We start from the raw sequence: 23,144 nt of genomic DNA on the forward strand, positions 1-23,144 counted from the left end.
ATTGTTCCCAAACAATGTTTAATTAATCATCTAACTTCATGAAACGAATGATTTAACATATTGTACTTTGTTTTGGGACTCAAAACCAGAACGGGCAAAACAAACACAGTGCAGCTCCAAGGATAACCGAATGTAGAATTCCAAGCAAAATTCATTCACCAGAACAATACTAATTAAGGCTTAGAGACATGAAACTAAATTATTTGTTGTTGTTGTCTCTTCTTGCCTCCAAAGCCGTTGCACGGTTGACATGAACTGAATTCATTTTTTTTTATTCAGATTGTGACAAACTTTTATAGAATATACCTTTATAGAACCTACCTTTATAGAATGTACCTTTATAGAATCTCATTTTTCTTATCATAAACTCATGAGTTCTAGCAAGACTACAGAGGACTTAAAGTATAAACAGAAAAAGTCAGAAAGAAAGGTATAAACTGTCCCTTTTATTCGAAGACAAAGAAGTAATAATAATACATCTTGGGTTTACACAAGCCAACACTTCTGGCTTACCTTAAACAAGCAATGTTGCAATAAAATTAAATGTAGTTAGATTAGTCCAGCGACTCACAGGATAACGTAACCCGCAGGAAGGTTCTGGTTTGAAGGAAAGTGCTGGCGAGACAAGCCTAATGGCGAGAAGCACACAACGTCACAGAATCAAATCGTTAGTTAGTCACGGTAACACAGTGGTCTCAAGTATGGCAGAACGCGATCTAAGATAAACTTGAGTGGTTGAAAAAGAAAGCGACAGGAAAGTTACTTAAACTCAAAGTTAACTAATAGTCAAAAATAAGTAGATAAATCTTCACACCTTCGTGGAGGATATTTAAAAGAAATTGACTCGTATTAACGTTACACACGGGGGAAATCATGTAGCCTCGCTTGCAGCAAACCTTTTCGCCGATATTTCAGTGTAGGCTCAACTAGCACTGTTCAACGCTCTTACCATTAGCCTGCTGGTGGGTTGCAAATATTGTGGTTATTATAAAAAGAAATAGCTACCACGCCCTCAGGGGGAACATAGGTTCGAATCATGGGTTAGATATGGATATTTGTATTTGTTATGGGCCAATCTGATCGGTATAGTGGTTAGCGATGCAGACTGCCTTATCGTTAGGTTCGGATTGGGATCTCAGATAAGCCACGTATGTTTGTAAGTGTATAGTATCTGTGCGGCAGGAAAGCACTCAAAATGCTGTCGAGCCGAAAGTCCTTTCGATTGGTTTGAGATAGGAAGGAGGTTCGAAGATCCTCGAATCCGTCTCTCTGGGGTGTTCTATTTCAAATTTTGGGCGGAACTGCACAGTAAGGCGGGACTATACCTCTATGAGCAATGGTGGAATTTTAGTTTGTCCTTCCTAGTTCTTCCTGTACTTGTATTGTCATGGATAAGCAGAACAGGATAATATTTCCGTAAACCAATGAAATCTGCCTTACCGAAATTCTTTTTGTGAGATTGCCGGCAGGTAATTCAATTTACGACCTTTTCTATGACGTCCTTCATGTGTATTACGATCAAAGTTCAACTAGTATTTATTAATCGTAAGATTTTAACTCCTTCTATAGACCAATGATTTCCAAACTGCTTTCTCGCGCTCTACTTTCGCTTACTATGACTGAAAGCCCTTATTCACTAAATTTAATTGATAAATCTCACATAGAAACTTAACACTTCTTGTAATATTTCTGATTCCTGATATCTAATGAGTTATTTTTCTAACTTTTTATAAAAAATCTCGAGTATTGCACATCAAGAGGAAGAATTAGATCATTAAAGCTGCAATTTATATTAACTCATTCCACCAATCATTCATGCATCATATCTCGTAATTCTATTCCCAATATCCTTTGCATAGAATCCAGTCTAATAATATTTTATATTCTGAAGAGGACTGAACAAACGAATGGATATGTCGAAAAGGAATTCAGTTTAGTAAATAGTAAGTCATTATAAAAGTAAGGTAAAAGTTGCAGAATTAAGATTAAATTTTATTATACAACACTGTTTGTTACCTTTATTGATATAGTGATTCGTTCCCTTTTGAAAGTTTTTACAATGACTCACTCTCAAGGAGCCCATTTTAACAATAAGTACACATTTATTACGATGTAAGAAGAAATTAAGTTAGTCTGCATTGTAACCTGAATACAGCGCCCGACGTTTAACAGAGATGATCTAGATATAGGCGAACCCAGCAGAAACCGAATAACATTAACTCGATCCACATTAAAATCCCGACGAAAAGGCTGGCTGCATGGATATTTTCACAATTTTCGGCACGTGTAAAGTGAACTTAAGCCGGTTTCTCCTCGAAACGTCTTTTACAGAGATTTCCCTCTCTTTAGAAAATTAGCACTTGCGGACTCTTTTATAATCCAGACTATATCTAAGAAATATAACAGAAATATTGCTCAGCGTCTTCTTCAGATGTCAGCTTTGCTCAGTGTTCCACGAAACCGTTAAATTCAACCGTAAATGGATAAAAATGCCTTTATAATATACTTCAAACTTCTCTTTTTAAATATTAGATGGCAGCATATAACAAGGAGACCCAGGATTTTCATTTATGATGTATTATTAAAATCCACTTATTTTCTAGTAACTTTCTACATTTTTTTTTACGCAAAAAAAAAAAAAAAAAAAAAAAAAAAAAAAATTGTTTGAAAAAAAATTCCGTATAATTTTGATGGTTATACTCTATATTATTTGTTATATATTTTTTTACATTTTTCATACAAAAAACTTGCGCAGAATCATTGAATAAAACGGGGTGTTCCATTAGCGGGAACACTGCGCCTTTAGCGATCTCATGCTATTACGCATCAGAACATCTGTCTTAGGAGAAAGCATCTGTTGTATATGTTTTCTATTTACGTTGTTTTGGAGGAATGAATTCATACAAAGCAGTCTTGAGGGATGAGATGTGGTTTGTGCTAGGAAAGCTCTAATATGGATATCTTGAAATTTTTGGGAGTAGTTTTCAGGCGGGAATTTTCTCAGTAGCTTGAGTCATCTTTACTTAGGGAAGCTGCGCGAATTATTTTGCTATCGCTTTTTAGTCTCATTCCCGTTTATTTACAAAAATTGTGTAGATATTTTTTGTGTATGCATATCTTATAGCTTATTTTTCTTTATTGTTAATATTAATTTTTTATTATTAATTTTCCATAAATGGCAGGAAAACTCTTTCCGAGGAGAAAAGAGTTTCTTTTTCTCTTTTTTCTTTCTTTTTACTTGGAATTCTAAACATATTATTGAACGGAACAGAAGCCGCAGAAAACAAGTTTTTTGTTCAAAACCTGCAAAGTTGGTTTGCGCTTCTATCAAAAAGATGTGACGTGCTTTGAAAATTTCACGAAGCTATGAAATCGAAAAATTTGTAAATATTTTTGAATGTAGGACTTGTGTATATACATATATTTATCTCAATTAGCCATATGTATTCAAGAAAGTTGTGTATGTCCAGAAAACCATGTATACAGCTATAATACAATGTTTTTTCATTACTATACATAAGCTTCTACTCATTTCCGTGCTTCACTGCAATGCTCGCTTAGTCGCACTTTTAAGAGCTCTGGTGGCACAGTGTTCCACCTCATGGAACACCCACAGAATAGAAATGGTAAGTGCAATTTTTACAAAATTTTATCTGTATACTCCTTTTGGCCTAGATAGACTGCATACAACTTTTCTTGTTGGAATACCGACTTTAAAGTGTAGTGCACCACAACGGGTTAAGAGAAAAAAATGTGAAACATCGTAAAATGAAGTGGCACGAATCAAGCATAACTTATTATAAAGTCTTATGGTATTATAAATTAAATATGTATAGTAAAAAATCAATATGTGTATGTAATAATTTTACAGATGATGAAACCAGTCACGTAAAAGTCATGGTTGGGAGGATGACAGGAGACATCTTGAAACTGTTGGGTAAATGGAATGATGGACTTGGAAAACAAACATCACCGTCGTGAGGAGTAAACACATTTGATTTCTGAACAAAACAATTCTTCAGAAGCACATTCCCACTGTAAATTATTTATCATAATGGATGCTATCTGCAGCCGACAGTTCTATATACACATATAGCATATGAACTTATGACACTTATAAATGTATTTTTCAAGCAATGGAAGAGGAGCAGGGAGATACAAGTTAGCCAAGCAAGAACAGCACGGAAAAATAATGCGTATAAAGTAGCTGAAGTGTTTATAGGCACCTTGGGTGCAGTTTTGAATAGTGATTAGGAAAGAGCTTTCGCACTGCGGATTACTGGAGTTAAAATAATGACGCAGTACAGGTTCTTTGAAGGTGGATGCATTCCTTAGAGTAATGACAACACTCTACGAAAAAAAAGAAAAAAAAAAGTTTTTATCTCCAGTGCACGAGACTGTGTATCGGAAATCCTTAAGATACGCTCTTTCTAAATTGTTTTGTTATATTGCTGTTGAATTGAATTTTATAGTTTAAGTGCGAAGAACATGATATTTAATAAATAAAGGTAACACACAAAGCATTAGAAAGCGCCCCTTTGGGCGTAATGTAAAATCTGAGAGCTTTCAGATTTTTTAAAAATAATACTGTTTTTTGGCATCATGATACTCAAAATTTCGATATTTATAAAAATATAACCGACAAACAAATCCAAAATGTCATATAAATAGAGATGAAAAAATATAATTCAAATCTTTTCATAAATTATCACGTGAGTTATAAGAATTTAAACAGCTAAAAGTAATGCAAAATACAATCTGAGAAAAGTGTATTTGAACTTGTTAATTAAGCAAAACTTTCAAAGGGAAAAAATGTAAGAAAAAATACCACTAAAATGTGTTGTAATGAAATATCAGTATGACCATTACAGGGTAGATTTATTGATATGTGAAAAACACTTTTGTCCAAAATTTGAAAAATCAAAACTTTGAGAATGTTGATAGAAAACTCTGTAATCAGTATCAAATGTTAATCAAATAAATTTGATAATACTAAGATAAAGATGTATGCGTATTTATCACCACTTAACTAGAGCCTATATGTATGTTCTTCATCCATTGATTTTTTAATTATAGAGAATAAAGAAACACAATAACAAGCCAAATTAAATTTTTTACCGAACAAAATTTTAAAGTGCATATTTCTGAAATACGTGCGCTATTTTTGTTACTATAAGCTAGCTTTAAATAATTCAGACAACAATTTACATTATTAACCTAATTAATATTTGCATTCATAAAAGGAAACATGACATATCCATTCAGCTCTGCAATGACAAACATTTAAACAACAAGATAAAAGCAACATTGATGTAGACAGAACAATTCGAAAAGGACAAACCTTTCATCTCATGTACACATGTCAATACTACACAAAACGTACCCTAATTTCCTCGCAGAAACACGGTATCGATAAAATCCGATAATTCTGAACTTGTTCTTGCGCAGACGATATGTTTACTGTGAATTCAAACGTAGAAAATTGTCTTCGAAGAAGAGGATTTATTTCGGACTCCAGAAAGAGGATTCTAAAGAGAAAACAAGCAAGATATTTCAACGTTGTTGAAATCTAGGTATTTCATGCTTTATGATTAGCATAAATTAGATTCATCAACACAGGGAGTTCAAATTTCGTGAAATGGTAGTTTTTCGGTTGCACGTACATGAAATGACAAATAGAAATGCTTTCGAATTTGTTAACGTGTAAATTGTGTTGTTTTAAACAAAGCAAACTTATTCTTAGTAATGCAACATATGCGATTATTCATTATTATTTCTAATGAACATTTACTTTAATTATGTGCAGGCATTCTTTAAATTCAGCAGATACTTGCAAGGTTGCATTATCGATTTGACATGATTTGATTTGGTGATCAGGTTTGACTTTTTATTTCTTATTATGAGAGAACGAAACTACATACAAAACTTATTCGGAATTAATTTACACATTGCTTTGCCAAAATAAACCCGCTGACTTCTTTTGGAACTGTTTGAATTAAATAAATCCGCTGTTATTTCCCACTGTACAGAGCAAGACTTTGTGTCTCGTACACAAAATTAGGTTATTTAAAAAAAAAAAAAAAAAAAAAAAAAAAAAAACAGTGGCAAGTTACAAAAAATTGCAATATGATAATTTCGGATTATACAGAGGCTTGCACATTTATCTAGATGAATTTGTTTTACTATAAAAAAAATCGTCTGCTTTGAAATTTTTTTAGCTGCAACTATATTTTTGTAGGTGTAAATTATCGCCTTTATTTCACAATTTTGTTTTCGTGTAAAATGGCGCTTTTAAAGAAGCAGTGGACGAAAGTCTATGTTTGTGAGCTTTCTGAAGAAAATTATTCGTATTTCGTAATTAAAAAATCTGATGTGTACACCACATGACTTCCTTGTACGGAATATTAAACTATACGCATTTTTTCTTGCATTTCGTTTAAACTTATTGGATTTAATTAAATCTACTTCGCGGACAGAGCATAAACCACAATAGAATAAATGCATTCTTTAAAATTCATTCTATTTGTTTACCATAGCGACACTCTGGCGCTAGTTTCACTTAACAGTATTATATTTCGTTCATATTATAACTCATAATGCGCAAAATTTATACCATTTAAAGAATTATCTAATCGTTGCCACATGTTCTATTCAAATACTATAATAAAGCTAGAAGGATGTATAAAAGAAATAAGCAAACAAAACAAAAAAGAAACAGTTTTTCACAGACGATTGAATATTTCTCATTCAATTAATTCAGTTCTCACTTCGCGACAAGGCAAAAATACATAAAACTCAAAATATCTGTATTAAAAATTAAATTACTAATTATTAAAAATTAAATTATAAAAACTTAAGTAAATCTTAAACACTTATTTCCTCGAAAAAATTCCAGAAAGGATTAAGCATGGTTTAATTCGCAATATTAAATGAAGGCGTTATCTTTGTTGTTGCGAAGCTACGTTTCTTTAAATTGGTAACAAATCCACTATTCTCCTGTTTCAAATGTAAACAAACATTGCCGCCATTGCAAAAGGCTTAGCGGCACTTAAACAAATTTTAAGTTGTTTAATAATTCTAAAAATATCGCATGCAGATTTACTAAAGGCATAGAAATCCTTAACCGGAAGATAAGAACAACATAATTCAATCATTTTTAAAGAAAAAAATGTACAATTTACAAACATATAAGAGCAAAGAAACTGAGATCACTGAGCCAGGTAACAGAGTGGATATATATATAACTATATTTATATACGTTTGGCGCGGCCGATTGCAACCAAAATACGAGGTGCACATTTACATGTTATAGTAGTCCTATATACAAAATTACTACTCGTTTTTGAGTTATGCGAGATACGTACGTACGTACGTACGTTCGTACAGACGCCCCGAAAAATTCTCTTCAGAATTCATTTTAAAGCAGTTTTTTAGTTTTTTTGGAGGAAAAGAGTCTTTTATTCTGTGCTTACGTACAGATATCACGCAAAAACATCGTTAAATTGCATTCGAAAGCGGCCAAAATGGATATTTTCGTTGAAATATGCTGCCTGAAACGTTTTGCGATTACAATACTTCCTTTCTACTTCGTACAAGGAAGTAAGAAGACTGTGAAAGCCATGAGTTTTCGGTATCTAAAGCAACGATAGATAATATTTTCAATAATAAAGGAAAAATACTTCAAAGTTTGGCTCCAACGAGAAAAATTGTTCAAAATACATACCCAAAGAAAAAACGGAATGTTTAGATCGTTGAAAAGTAAGAATTTAATGTTATGAGAAAATCTTCGAATTCAAAGGGCAGTTTTAGAATCATTAAAATGCTCAGTGTCAACTGTAAAAGAACTGATTAATGCTGATTTGAATCTTGAAAATGCGAAAAAACATAATGGTCATCGTCTTTCTCCACAACATATCGCTGAAAGCAGAACGCTCTGCAGATTTCTCTATGAGAAACTATTATTCGGACAGAGGTTTAAAAAATGCTGTCGCAATAGTTGAATCTTGGGTATATTTAAATGACTGCAATAGAAAAATATCCATTTACTATCATCAAAGAGAAGAAACAAAATCTTAGAACACGGTTCAAAGAATCTAAAGAAAGTTTTCCAAAGGGAGTTATGGCTGTTGATGATTTTTGAATAATGTAAAATAAAAATTTAAGAAAAGTGTTAAGGTCAACTTCCCATATTTAGACCCAATTTTCAAATATGAAATACTCTCTCTTTACCCACAGTGCCATCAATCAGCAGAATTGCAAGGCAAAGCAAGCAGCGGCAAGTCAAAATCCACTGTTTATTTCCTGAAAAAAGTTGAACAAGAAACGTATATCAAGGCCATACCTTCGCTTATATTCCTACCCAATCGCCTGGTGTATCATCGAAGAAATTTTGCGTTTTGGACTTTTAAAAAGCGGATTGTCTAGACTTCGACCTACAACTTTCCTTGGACTTCAAGACATCTGTTCAAGAGGAATGCGATAAAATACTGTTCCGCTACTAAAAGAGCCTTTACTAAAGATCCGCTACTAAAAGAGAGAGAAAGTTAGTGAAGAATAAGGATTATCAAATGGAGCATTTAAAATACAAACAATTTTAGATAAAATATTTCTGCAAATGCAATAAATATCGTTTAAACAAGGTGGGAACAGCATCTGCAATCTAACATATGGAAGAGTTCACTAATAAAACATTGGTAAACTGAAAAACAAAATACTAAGATTTTGAGAATCTTAAAACTGAAAGTAAATTACAATCTGATCTTACTTAAAGATTTCCTTACCTTATAAGGGATTTCTCCCGACTTCTTAGCATGCCATCGTAGTGTAGTGGTCTGCATGTTGGACACGTATTCCAGACGTCCGTGGTTCGATTCGCCTGGTGAAAAATGAGCAAACGCCCTAGGGCGTTTGCTCATTTTTTATCTTTCCTGCTTTGAAAAAATACCTAATGTCTCTACAATGGCGCCGGAACTAAAAGGGTGGTGGATGATGATTCTCCCCACCCAGAATTTGGCAGTTGGGTCTCTTAAAAACCTCAACCGTCCTTTAAAAGGGGGGTAGTATAAGGTATTTCTCCCGCCTTCTTAGCATGCCTTCGTAGTGTGGTGGTTTCCACGCTGGCCGCGTATTCCAGAGGTCCGTGGTTCGTTTCCCGGCAAAGGCGTTGCTAATTTTTCATGACTCCTGCTTCCAATTAACCTAATGTCTCTACACTCTCAAGGAATAATACTTTCTATTCTGACTGGACATGAAATACGCGAGTTATTCCCAATAAGTACTTTAAAGAGACGTCTTTTAGCTGTTGAAAAAAAAAACGCCAGTATAGTCTAATTAAATGTTAATATAATATAAACATGCACTTTTCTTGCTTATTTGAATCTATTTATAATAATTTAACATAATAAAGTTTTAATATAAAAACTTCAATTATTTAAAAATATTAATTCTTAAATGAAGTACGAATACATTATACTTTCAATTCTTCGCTACTGACAATTTTATAAATTCACAATTTTAAATTTTTTAATTTCATAGTCGCATGTCGTAAATTATCGTCTGATACCTTTATTGCCATTCACCCATATATTTCCCGCTGAAATGTTTCTTTAGCCACATTATCACCCACTTTCAAACTTACTCAGTCTTATGTTCATTAAATAATACTCTTAGTGTCAAAGATTTAATATTAAAAGTTAAATTTCTTGACCCGTTCGTAACAATTTGCTCGACGATAGCTTGAGACATAAGATTTCTTCTTTAATAGTGGAAACACAGGACAGCAACAGGAATACATTCTATCGTTTTAGCACATGGGGTCAGATTATTTTCTTCTATAGCTCAAGAGGCTATTATCTTCTATAGCTCAAGCCCTCATTTTGAATTTCGAATATTTTTTATTATCTATTTCAAATTTTGTAAAACTTTAACGACTTTTTATATTAGCAAGCTCAAGCGAGCAATGACAATTTTGTAAAACTTTAACGACTTTTTTATTAACAAGCTCAAGCGAGCAGTGGCAACACTGTACGAAAAAAAACATTTTTATCTCCAGCGCACGAGACTGTGTAGCTGAAATTTTAAAGATATGCTCTTGTTAAATATCCTGTGATATTGCTGTTGAATTTAATCTGACGTGGTTTAAGTGCGAAGATCTAATAAATAAAATTATCATGCAAAACATTAAAAATGCTTTTTTTGGTGTAATATAAAATGTTTTGTTTCGTCCAAAGGGACTTTGTCCCTGAGGGATTATAGTTTTCGTTTTGCAATTTTGCGTCGAATCTCTTTAAATGTCCGTCTCATTTTTCAAACTGTCGCGTCAAAATATTATCGACCTGTATTATATTTGAAGAAATTAATAATGAAGAATCTGCATAAATGTGGGTATGTTTCTCGCATTGTGATAAAACAACGGTACCTAGAGCCATCCAATTTTGAATGACGTAATCTTACTGTGAATGTGAGCATCGGGGCGCCCAGATTTGAAATTTGGAAATTGTTTTATTATCGGTTTCATATTTTGTAAAACTTTAACGAATTTTTGATTAATAAACTCAAGGATTTCAACGTTGTACAGAAAAAACAATTTTATCTCCAGCGCATGAGACTGTGTTTCGGAAATTCTAAAGACATCCTCAATTTCAAATTATTTTGCCATATTGCTCTTGAACTGAATTTTATGGTTTAAATGCGAAGAACATGATATTTAATAAATAAAGCTAACGCACAAAATGTTAAAAACAAAATCCTTTGGACGTAATTTAAAATATGAAACCTTTCAGATATTTTTTTTAATTTTTATTTTTAATCTTTACTTTCAATACAGTTTGTTGTCATTTAACATCTTCGATAGTCTTTTATTAATTTTTCCATTTCCATTACGTTTTATCAAAATGAACTCTTTTTTTATAATTAACTTTTCACATTTGACTACTTTGCGAAATTAAAAATAGTTAATTTTTTGACAGCATAATCTTTGCTAAAATTAATTATGATAAACCGAAATGAAAATTTTTGTATAAGAAAAAAAGCAAGAATAGCTGCAGAATTTTCAAATCCAAAATTTCCAGAATTTTTGAAATTTTTGTACATACATTTTCGAAAATGTATTCGGCAACTATCCGGAAATTTCGAATAATTATTATTCTTATTTTCGGATATCACAGAGTAGTTGCACTTCAAACTACTAACAACGTTAAACAAAACGCAGTGCAAAGCGCAGCGAAAAAAAAAGCTAACTCGGAGATCTCAGTTTACTCGAAACTAAATAACTCGCAACAACAATAACTAAGCAAATGAACTCAGATGCTCTTCTCCGGCCTTTTATAGATTTCAACCGGCCGCGAGATATTTCTGCTACTAGTATTACTGGAAAGAGGATGGAATTACGGTTAGCTATCTTAATGGTCAATTACATTTATTTCAATATGAATTTCCAAGATACCCATTAACTCAATGTTAAATGCACGTGCCCTTGTATTCTTACTTTTTCGACATAGCTTGTAAAGTATTTCTCCCACCTTCTTAGCATGCCTTCGTAGTGCAGTGGTCTTCACGCTGGGCGCGTATTCCGGAGATGCGTGGTTCGATTCTCGTCTAGGGCGTTGCTCATTTTTCATCTCTCCTGTTTCCAAAAAATATCTAATGCCCCTACAGTGGCGCCCGAACTAAAAGGGCGGTGGATGATGATTCTCGACATAAAAGAACTTGGCGATTGAGTCCCCAAAAAACCACAGTCACCCTTTAAAAGGGGGAGTATATAAGGTATTTCTCCCGCCTTCTTAACATGCCTTCGTATTGCAGTGGTCTGCAAATCTGCATGAAGAATCTGTATGAATGTATGTATGCTTCTCGCACTGTGAAAAAACAACTGTAACTAGAGACATCAAATTTTGAATAACGTAGTCTTCCCCTCGAGTACTGGCATCTGGAAGTCCGATTTGGAATTTGTTTTATTATCTATTTCATATTTTGTAAAACTTTAACGAATCTTTGATTAAGAAACTCAAGGATTTCAAAGCGAGAAATGGCAACACTGTACGGGAAAAAAGAACATTTTCATCTCCAGCGCGCGAGACTGTGTATCGGAAATTCTAAAGACATGCTCTTTTTAAATTATTTTGTGTTACTGCTGTTGAATTGAATTTTATGTGGTCCAAGTGCGAAGAACGTGATATTTTATAAATAAAGGGATACGGTATTTCTCCCGCCTTCTTAGCATGCCTTCGACAAGCTGGGCGCGTATTCCAGAGGTCCGTGGTTCGATTCCTGGCGAAAGCGTTGCTCATTTTTCATCTCTCCTGCTTTCAAAATATACCTAATGTCTCTATAAGCGTTCTCTTAAAATTTATTTCGTGCTACATTGCAAAGAAAAATACAAAAATTTTACTTATAATTCTGATAAAATTACCTATCTAAGTAAAATTTCGTAACATTATTATATGGTTATTTGGAAAATTATTCGGAAATTACCCAGAGTTTTGAATCCGAAATTGTGATTCATGTTACTGCACACGGATTCACGCATTGGATTCTTCTACATTAATAACCTTAGGGGTAGTTATCGCAACAAGCATGCTATCGCACCTAAGTGTGCATAATAATTATGCTCTTTGCTAATCGGGCCAGATTTTCTAATTTGTGAGCCTTAAAAAAGTATGCGGCCTTAAAAAAGTATTCATGAAGGCATCCCTGCCCTTAGATAGGTAGCTTTCATGTATTTTGCAGCATTCGCATACTCTTATTTGTAAAAGTTTGATACCACTTATATTAATTTCCAAAAAGTAATAGATGAAATTTTTACATAATTATATTTAATTAGTTTCCGCCCAGTTTCTTTATTCCCATCATCCTCTAGTTTTAGCAAGAAATTTCTAGTTTATACGTAAAAGAAATGTAAGCTTGTAGTTCTTAGTTCTATTATAGATTTGGAGAAGGTATGGATATCCAAGGGATTTATTATTTTCTGAAAAGGGAATTTTTGCCTCGTTCATTTTCCCTTCCATGGCATTACGCGTGCATGTTTTTTTAGCGTCACCCAATATGACTCCAAGCCACGATATATTGATGGTATGTTTCTTATCTTTCAAGCCCTCGGCAAAATATGGATGGAAACATAGAATTTCCTTACTAAACCAACAAGCATAGCAGAATTTTTTTATTGTTTCTTATTAATGATATTTTTCTTTCGGGTATAATATTATACAATTTATCTCTTTTTTGGGGGGGGATTCAATAGCTTGACTGAGCTAAAAAACTTTTGAAGAGTAAACTTCTGTATGACATTTAATATGGAAGAATTATTACATATAATATCGATGAATCGCAATTGCAGTCAGGTACCAAATTATAAAGTTATTGCCAATTCTGAATTTGTGTTGAATGTCGATAAATAATGTTTATCCAAATGTAACTTTACGCTACATTCAAAGCATTCTCAGCTTTTTCATTTTTAATAGCATTTTTTATTTATGACATGAATTTATTTATTTTGCTGCATTTCTTCTTGTCATGTCAAACTTTAAAAAATAATAATCATAATAATTTTCAGCAAGTAACGAAATTCGACTTTTCACGCAACCTCCCGGTTCCTGTATTTGGCAAAATTTTATTCTCATTATGAAAAATTGAAATTAGAATAAATTTGACTCCCTCTATGATAAAAATTGACCGGGATATTTAATTTCAAAATTTGCAATTTTTGATGTCATTTTCAACATGCCGCGAGTAATCGGTTAATAAAGTTAGAGTAATTCGAGGCGATACTATTAAATGAGGTCTTACAAAGAACTCGCGTGGTATCCACATGTGGTGTTAGCTTAAGTATGAAGAACATTTCCAACTTTATTTCTGTCATAATATTAAACAATATTAATCACGTCTTCATATTATTTGGTAAAGAAACACTTGAAATGTTCATCGTCGTCCTTTTCCTCGAATTTTTGCATTAAATACAATCTGAAATGTATTTAATAACAAGATTTTAAGCGTAGTTGAGCATTTTTGTTATTAGTTTTATATGTATAATGAATGATCCATATTTTTCAAAAATATGTTCATTTTATACTTGTTATGGTAAAATATAGAATGTCAAACTGCTAATTATAAACAAAAAGAGCATTCATGTAACCGAATAAAAGACCGTAAAATCTGTTTAGCATGCAAATACATTAACGGGTGCTCAGAAATTTTAGTAGAATTTAGTAATATTTCTTAACATACAACTTAAATTCAGATTTCCGTAAGTTAATTTGGTTCTTTTAGTAAGAGTTGGAAAAAAAAAGACAAAAGTCTTTTTAGATGCATAAATTGAGTCGTAAAAATAGTCAAATTTTAACTCATCGTCGCCATATAAAAAGAAAAACCAAACGAACTCTGTTTTCCAGTTTAAAAGTACCTTTGACCTTTGTGTACTGTTGATTTGAAATGCAGCTGTCATTTTGTGAAATTTGCATTCTCCCTTGAGTCTGCGCAATTCTGAAAAAGAAAACGCGTGCGACTATATGCGCGTGCAAGTGGAAGTTAAAGCAGCCGCCCATTGTGCATGCAAAAATTTTTAAATATATATATATATATGTATATATATAAAGCTATAACATTACAAAAAAGAACTAACTAAAATAAAAACAAAAAATTATATTAGTACTTTTAACCTTTCTCGAGCAAATGTGGCTCCCTCTAGCTTGCATCAAGGAAACTAATTTGTGCAATTTTCCTATTTCTGCTCGGTTTAATTAGTTTTGATGAGGAGGTAGATATTTTTGAACCATAGGCACTCCGTTACTTATAATCATTGGCATTGGCAAGCAGCCGCCCAGACAGTATAGTGGTTAACGGAGCCTATTGCGATATCGAAGAGCCCTGGTTCGAATCCCGAAGAAGGCACGGGTGTTTGTAAATGTATAGTGTTTGTGCGCCATGGGGCACTGTAAATATGTGGCGAGTTGAAAGTCCTCTTGAGAGGTTAATGTTAGGAAAACAGGGGTGGGAGATCCTCGGACCCGTCTCCAGGGGTGCTCTCCTTTAAAACTGGGGACGGGAATGAGCGAAGTCGTACTGTCACCTGTCATTTGCTAAGGACAGGGGCAATCTTGCGCTCCTTGCCACGATGAATTTTGTGGCTTGTTTTGATGTCACTATCAAACGCGTGAGATAATTCAGAACAGAAGTCAGAATTACGTATCGCCCTGGATATCGTCATTGTATGTACAGCTGTGGCATTCGCCACCGTGGTACGTTGTTCAGAGGCACGGAACGTTGACATTGATTTTTGTCGAAGGCGCGAGTGGTAGTAGGAGCCCGTCTGCACGTGAGATTCAGGTCGTAGCCAATATGTACTATATAGCAAGGCATCGCAGTAAGTTCATGACTCTTACATATACTTACTAAGTGGACAAATCTCGCAGCAGTGATCATGGTAAAGTCAACACCTGTTTACCTCCTGAAAAGAGAAATGGCGATTTGGAATTAACGGTGTCCGCCGATAACATCGCGGCAAAAACATCGTGGACGAAAACGTCGCGGAGAAAACAGCGCAAGGCGAAAACGTCGTGCTACAAAACATAGTGGGAGAAAACATCGGAAAGAGAAAACATCGCAGTTCTAAAACATCGTGGTACAAAACATCGTTGTAGAAAATAAAGCGGTTCAAAAACATCGCAGTTTAAAAACATCGTCGTCGAAAATATCGTGGTAAAAAATAAAGTATCTACAAATCATCGCATGACGATAACATCGCAGACATGCTTTTTTCAGGTTTTAATAATTGTAAATGGATATTCCCATAATGATTTGTGAGCGCAAGGTGTAAAGAAGGATAAATTTTACTTTCACATATTTTATTAACTAATAAATTTTTGCTGAAAACGTAAGAAGGAAACTTAAGCATAGAAAATTAAATGTAACTTATATTATACTTTTCATGAAATATTACCAGTAAAAACTTTATAAAAATGATTTATTAATGGCCTTTGTTAGTTAACTATGCCGGTTTAAAATTCTATTAAGTGCTATAAGTTGCATTAATTTTTTATGCTTAAGTTTCCTTTTTATTTTCTCAGCAAAAATTTATTAATTAATAAAAAATATGAAAGTAAAAATTATCCTTCTTTCTTGCGCTCACAAATCATTATGGGAATATCCATTTACACTTATTAAAGCATGCCTGAAAAAAGCATGTCTGCGATGTTATCGCCATGCGATGATTTGTAGATACTTTATTTTTTACCACGACATTTTCAACGACGATGTTTTTAAACTGCGATGTTTTTGAACCGCTTTATTTTCGACGACGATGTTTTGTACCACGATGTTTTAGAACTGCGATGTTTTCTCTTTGCGATGTTTTCTCCCACGATGTTTTGTAGCACGACGTTTTCGCCTTGCGTTGTTTTCTCCGCGACATTTTCGTCTGCGCTGTTTTTGCCGCGATGTTTTCGGCTGTAACCGAATTAACATGTGGTTAACCTCCTGAGTCAATATCTATTCTCCTCCGAAAAAGGAGGCTGGTTATTTGGAGAACGAAACCTACGAAAAGCAAATTTATCTGAATGACGTCTTAAATATTGATAAGCCATGGTCGTTAAAAAGCATATTTCAAGACTCCTACCTGAGCCGCTTTATCCTTGACGATACGCGACACACAGCCGAGATGTGCTCTTTGAACCAGGAAGTGAGAGATGCGTATAAACTTGTTAACGGAAAATTTGATTTTCAGCAAATTGTATTGAATTTGAAAATTGCATCTTATACCATGGCTGTTGTCGGTTCGAATGCTAGGTCCACTGGGATTAGCGTTTGATTCTTGTTTGTGTTTAGAGTTCATTTTCTTTTGCTTATGTGATTTTGCCTTGGGCTAATCCATTCATGGTTAACGAATGGACTTATTGCCTGTCGGATAAGGCGGGATGGGTTCGCATTATTACTTAGTATCACCTATTTATCTCATCTTGCTTTTTTTCTTATTTATTTATTTATTTATTTATTTAGGACGCAGTCTGGCCCGCCTGACGAGCGAAACTCGTCTTATGACACGAAAGAGCTGCGGCCATATTACATAACAAAAAAAAAATATTAACAAAACATACAATACATTAAAAACACAATACAATAGTAAATCAAACTATAAAACAAACAAACATCGTCTTTTTGGTTTTTATAATACAAAGCTTGTGTATAGGGATTGGTAGTTGAAACTTTGGCTTGTTCAGATTTTGCTTTTCTCTTATATCTTGCATTATAACCTACATTGTTCATCTGTCCTGCTAAGTGCGAAGAAAATAAAATTAAAACCTTATATAAAGTGTTCGCCTTGGCGAGGAAAATTCAAGTTACGTAACCATTATTCTCATCCCCAAAACCACTTAAAGGCAAATATTTTTAAAGGTAAGTAATAAAAGACTTTTTTAGAAATTAACTACAGCCTGGAGATTCACTATATAAGTTTCATAATCTAAAAATATTGAGAAAAGTTGGAAAATTTCGCATATTCCTTCAATATGGAAGTTATATATTGAATCAAGTATTGTCAGTCTAATTTCTCGCGCATTACCACAAAATATACGAAAGGTATAACATCAACGAAGTTTTATATCATATAAGACTGGCATGGAGTACTGACAGATATACTTTTCATATTGAAATAGGGAACATAATCTATAAATATATATTTTTATAATGTTTACAGTGTTATATATGTATTATATCTAAATTTGTTTTTAAAGAATATAGCAAAATAATACACATAAAATTAAGTATATATTTATCGATTACTTATGGCTTTCAAACAACGGTAGACATTCGTTAGTGACCTCAAGTTCTAAACGTGAGTTTTCGTCGAGAGGGAAGCCGCTTCCCCTACGCTTCTTTACTCAAGATTGCTATTTAAGAACCTTTTTAATTAATGACAGATCAAAACATTCGACTCCTATAACCAAAACGTTTTAGAGCAACAATAACATAGTTTTTTCAACAATGTTATGGTTTACTTCTATCAGCCTTCCTACTTCCTTGTACGAAGTAAAAAGGAAATATTGTAATAGCGAAAAATTTGTACTTCCTTGTACGAAGTAAAAAAGGAACTATTGTATTCGCGAAAAATTTCAGGTATTATATTTCAACAAAAATATCCATTTTGACAGCTATCGAATGCAATTTAACGATGTTTTTGAGCGACATCTTTACGTAAGGACAGAATAAAGGATTCTTTTCTCCCAAAAAAATTATGAAACTGATTTCAAATGAATTCTGAAGAGAACTTTTTGTGGCGTCTGTACGAACGTATGTACGTACGTACGTAACTATCCCGCATAACTCAAAAACGAGTAGCCTCAGAACGTTGAAATTTTGTATATACGACTGCTATACACATAGATGTGCGCCTCGTATTTTGGTTGCAATCGGCCGCCCCAAAAATATATAAAGCCGCTCTGCTACTCGGCTCAGTAATCTCAGTTTCTTTATTCTTATATGTTTGTAAATTGTGCATTTGTTTGCTTTAAAAATGATTGAATTATGTTCTGCTTAAGGTTTTTATGCCTTTAGTAAATCTGCATGCAATATTTGTATAATTATCAACAATTTAAAAGTTGTTTAAGTGCAGATAAGAATTTATTCGAGGAAATAAGCGTTTAAGATTTACTTCGTAATTTTTAATAGAGATATTTTGAGTTTTTATGTATTTTTGCCTTATTGCGAAGTGAGAACTGAATTAACTGAATAAGAAATACTGAATCGTCTGTGAAAAACTGTTTTTTTTTTTTTTTTTTTTTTTTTTTTTGTTGTTGTTGTTGTTTATTTGGTTGTTTAATTAAAAGACTTAAAACGAAAGTAAAATATTGACGAATTCAGTAATCAAAACCTTTTGAAAAGTGATGTAGTAAATCTCCTTACTACGGTTTATGATAAATTGAAGCTTCATACAAATAACGAACCTGGTGGTTTTAAAGGCCTCAGATCACTTATCGGTAAGCCCGCGCGTTTGGCAGGTCCTTAATATTCTAGTAGCCCGGGACTACTAGAATTCTACACCTAACAATTCTAGTAGCCCTACACCTTAATATTCTAGTAGCCCGGGACTACTACAATTCTACACTTAATAATTCTAGTAGTCCTACACCTTAATATTCTAGTAGCCCGGGACTACTAGAATTCTACACCTAACAATTCTAGTAGTCCTACACCTTAATTTTCTAGTAGCCCGGGACTACTAGAATTCTACACTTAATAATTCTAGTAGTCTTACACCTTAATATTCTAGTAGCCCGCCCAAGAACACCAGCAAACCCGGGAAGCGCCTCGGTTTTGCTGGTGTTCTTGGGCGATGGGCAGCCGGTGTGACTGGCAGGTTGCTAATTTGAAGAGCATCGCCTTAAGGCGATGGTGCCAATCCTTTCCATGGTGGTAGGACAGGATTTAAACCCCTGGGCCTGGTTCTGCCATGGAGGTAGGAAGTAAGAGGAGAGGCCCTAACTGGTTTTCCCCATACACTGCTTTGAAGAATTGGCGATCTCTTTGTGGAGACCATAACATTCAGTGGCTTACGATTAAAATCAATGGGTATGGACATGATTGGCTGTAAACAGTTTGTAATTATGTCGTAAATATGCATATAAATGTATATATTTTCTTTTTCTACAATATTTCAGAGTCCTAAGTATGTGAAAAGAATCCATTTTTAAACAGCATTTCATTCTGAACCGAATAAATTGCTGTACTTTTCACAGAACAGTTTGTTCAGAACAGTTTAATTTGAATGAAATATTTTCCCAAAATTTCGTTAATTACATTAGAAAAAAAAATATGATAACTCGATTTTATTCGTTAAGTATTACAAAAATTAAGATCAAAATTTAGTGTATTATTAATAATAAAATTACGCAATATTTGCCACTTTTTACTTACGATAATGAGAGCAAATATTGTAATATGCTCCAGTTACCCATTCTTAGTCTATAGAAGAGACCTGCGTACGTTAAGAACCGAGCATGAACCTCGAATTTCTGGGAAGAAAAGACTTGCGTGGGAAACATTTAACAGTCTGGAATTAATAAGAGGACCATTCATCATCGGACCTTCTTTGGCAGGATACACAAATGTTTTCATTTTCGTTGTTTTCAATTACCCTATTTTCAAATTCTTGATGATGGGGCAGATGGTCACATCATCTTGACCACACATGGTACTTCCGCCGAATTCGCAAATGTATCCGTCTTCTATTCCACACATTTGTGTAAAATTTTGCGTAATTTTTGCAACTATTAAGCCTCTCCTCTAAAAAATTTTTAAAAAACACATTTTACAATAATATTTGGATGACAAAAAATTTATTTTATTTTAAATATTTTGGTGTTTGTAACATCAAATAAAAGTAGCGAATGCTCTATCAAATGTATCGAAAGACGTATACAATTTTAAAGGTACCGTAAAGTATTTTTCATTCTTTAAGCATAACATTTTTGCTAAAATCTATATTTTTGAAGTTCAAGAGCTTAGAATTTTATAAACAAATTCATAATCAAAATCGCTGTTGTTAGTTATTGAAAAATAACTAAGATATGATCTTTGCTTAAATGTCACTAAACTATACAAATTGCTATTATCCATCACACAATGAATGTTATGAGAAAGTATCTCATTTTTTGATTTGTATGGAAGTGTCGTGCGTAGAAATACTTTCAAAGCGCTATCATGGGAGATTCTGGATGTAAACAAAAAACACCCCATCTGGATACCGAAGCCTCGGAGCAGAGCTTCACTCTTGGTGCGGTGTTGGCCTCTATTTTCATAATTACCTCCATGGGTTCTGCTGTGGGATTGAGCGTGTAGTGCGGTTAAGTCGTGTAAGCCCATATTTTACGTTGTCTTACCAATAAATTACTTGAACCTTTTAATTCAATTATTTCAAAACGAATTTCCAATTAATTCAAAACGAATTTCCAATTAATTCAAAACGAATTTCCTTATTATCTAACTCTTTATTTATCTTATTTAAGGAACAACAATGTTCAAATAATACCATCAAGTATGTAGATGTTAACGAGCCAACGGGAATAAAGACACACTACTTCCAACGGAAAAAGGAAAATGCCAAAACCGGTTTTGACGTCAGTCTTGTAAAAGTCAACTGAATTTTCTAAACGCAAAATAAAATCGTACAATTATGGAAACACTTAAAAGCCACATATCGGGCACGAAAGGAGGCCCAACGTGTTGGGAATAGAACTATGCAGAACGTCCTGGTGTAATTTCTGTGAATAAGGATCAATTTATTAAATAATTCGTCCAACAAAGTTATCTTGTAAGGATCTTAAGTTTTACTAACGTTTATTTTATTTTAAATCTTTACTATCACTTCTTATTTTCTACTTCCGGCCAGAATTATAAGCGTCAATGTATTTATGCAAAGTTTGTCTGGCGAACGCCAAGTACTTAAGTTGTGGCTTTTTGCCAAGCGAGAGAGAGGAAGCAGTTAGTCGAAGCAGGCCGCTTACCTTAGAAGTTTTACTCAGTTGCTGGTTGCCTTCCAGGCCAGAGGTTTAATCCTCTTGATAACTTTAAACGTATTGTAGTGTTCACAGTTCTCTGTACTACATACGGCTTCCTGTTAATATAAGGCCAATCTTCCACGTTTATTATTTTAAAGTTAAATTAGAGTTTAGTTTTATTTTTATATTTTTACGTTTAGACCTCGAGTAGTGGGTCTTTGTATTCCGAAGTACGGAAGTTATTGTAAATAGAGAAAAATAAAGGGTTTTGTATACCCTTCTTGTGTATCCTGTCTACTTCCCACAGTTATTGAACATAGCTTTAGTAAGCTCTCTGTTCCGAGTCAGGTCCTTGCATGTTTCCAAAGAAAGTAAGACGTAACATTGAACCTGATAATCTTACTTATTATGCTAAATATCAAACTAAGGTTTAAAAAAAAGTCACTTTGCAGCATTCTGGATTGCCGAAATTTTTAGATAAAAGTTCGTCAAGAAAAGTTTTAAATATTGCCAATTAATTCAAAACGAATTTCCTTCTTATCTAGCTCTTAATTTATCCCATTTAAGGAACAACAATGTTCAAATAATAGCATCAAGTATGCAGATGTTAACGAGCCAACGTAAACGTCTTAATTTTCCTTGATTACACAAAGAGTAATTGTTTTAACATCACTAATTCTTCTCTTCTAAAGATAGCAACGGTCGTTTTTAATTCATCCTTTTCCCACCAGGAGGCATTAAAATAATAATAAAAAAAAAACTTCTCTTTCGATGAGTTTCCTCAAATGGTTATCTTGATATATTGAATATTTTATCACCCGTAAATTTATTGAGATAGAAACACATTAGCGGTAGTTTTTACAATATGTCGCTCCGGCTTCCAACAAGGCAAATATAAAGCTGTAAAACTCTCATTACAAGAAGATCCCAAGTAAAGAAAAAAAAAAAAAATGAAGAACTCTCAAGCAACAGAAAAAATGAGCTATAAAAAATAAATTTAAAAAAAAAAAAAAAAAAAAAAAAAAAAAAAAAAAAATCCTTCCCGTAAACCGCGATGAAGCTGCGGGTGCAGATTTATCTAGTCATGAATATTCATGTTCAAATTTTATCTGTAGATTATTTGCATCTCATCTGCATTGCAAAGCTTCTTCGCCATGATTGCTCATTTTGTTCTTCACTCTCATATATAGGCTCTTATAAAGGAGGGATGGGAGCTCTTATAAAGGAGGGAAAAAGAGGGAGGACATTGAAGACTTCACTACACTCGACACTCTTTACACAAAGTTACGTTATTCCGCTCAATTTAGTTCATGTAGCCAACATAGTTTTATTCAGGATTCTTTTCAGAGCATGTGAATACTTATCCTACAGTTTCCTCGGTTAAGCTAGCAACGCTAATAACTGAAAGCAATGCAAAGAAACCCATTTCAGAAACATCAGCATTTTAAGCGTAAATTTTCCTTACTAATTGTCCAAGAATTAGGAAATATGTTTTGTCAAAATTAACATAAATTATTAATCCTGCGGTTATAAATGGCTTCTCAGAAACGTAAAATTTGATTTCAGTACTTTGTAAATGAATATATTTTAATCGATTACTTTGTAAATGAGTATAATGTTGTAAATGAGTAAAGGATTGTTCTTTGACAGTGGTCTCAGCCT

This window comes from Stegodyphus dumicola, chromosome 1, assembly GCF_044657685.1.
Source record: "Stegodyphus dumicola isolate Sdum_Otavi_A_Nest chromosome 1, ASM4465768v1".
NCBI classification, from domain to species: domain Eukaryota; kingdom Metazoa; phylum Arthropoda; class Arachnida; order Araneae; family Eresidae; genus Stegodyphus; species Stegodyphus dumicola.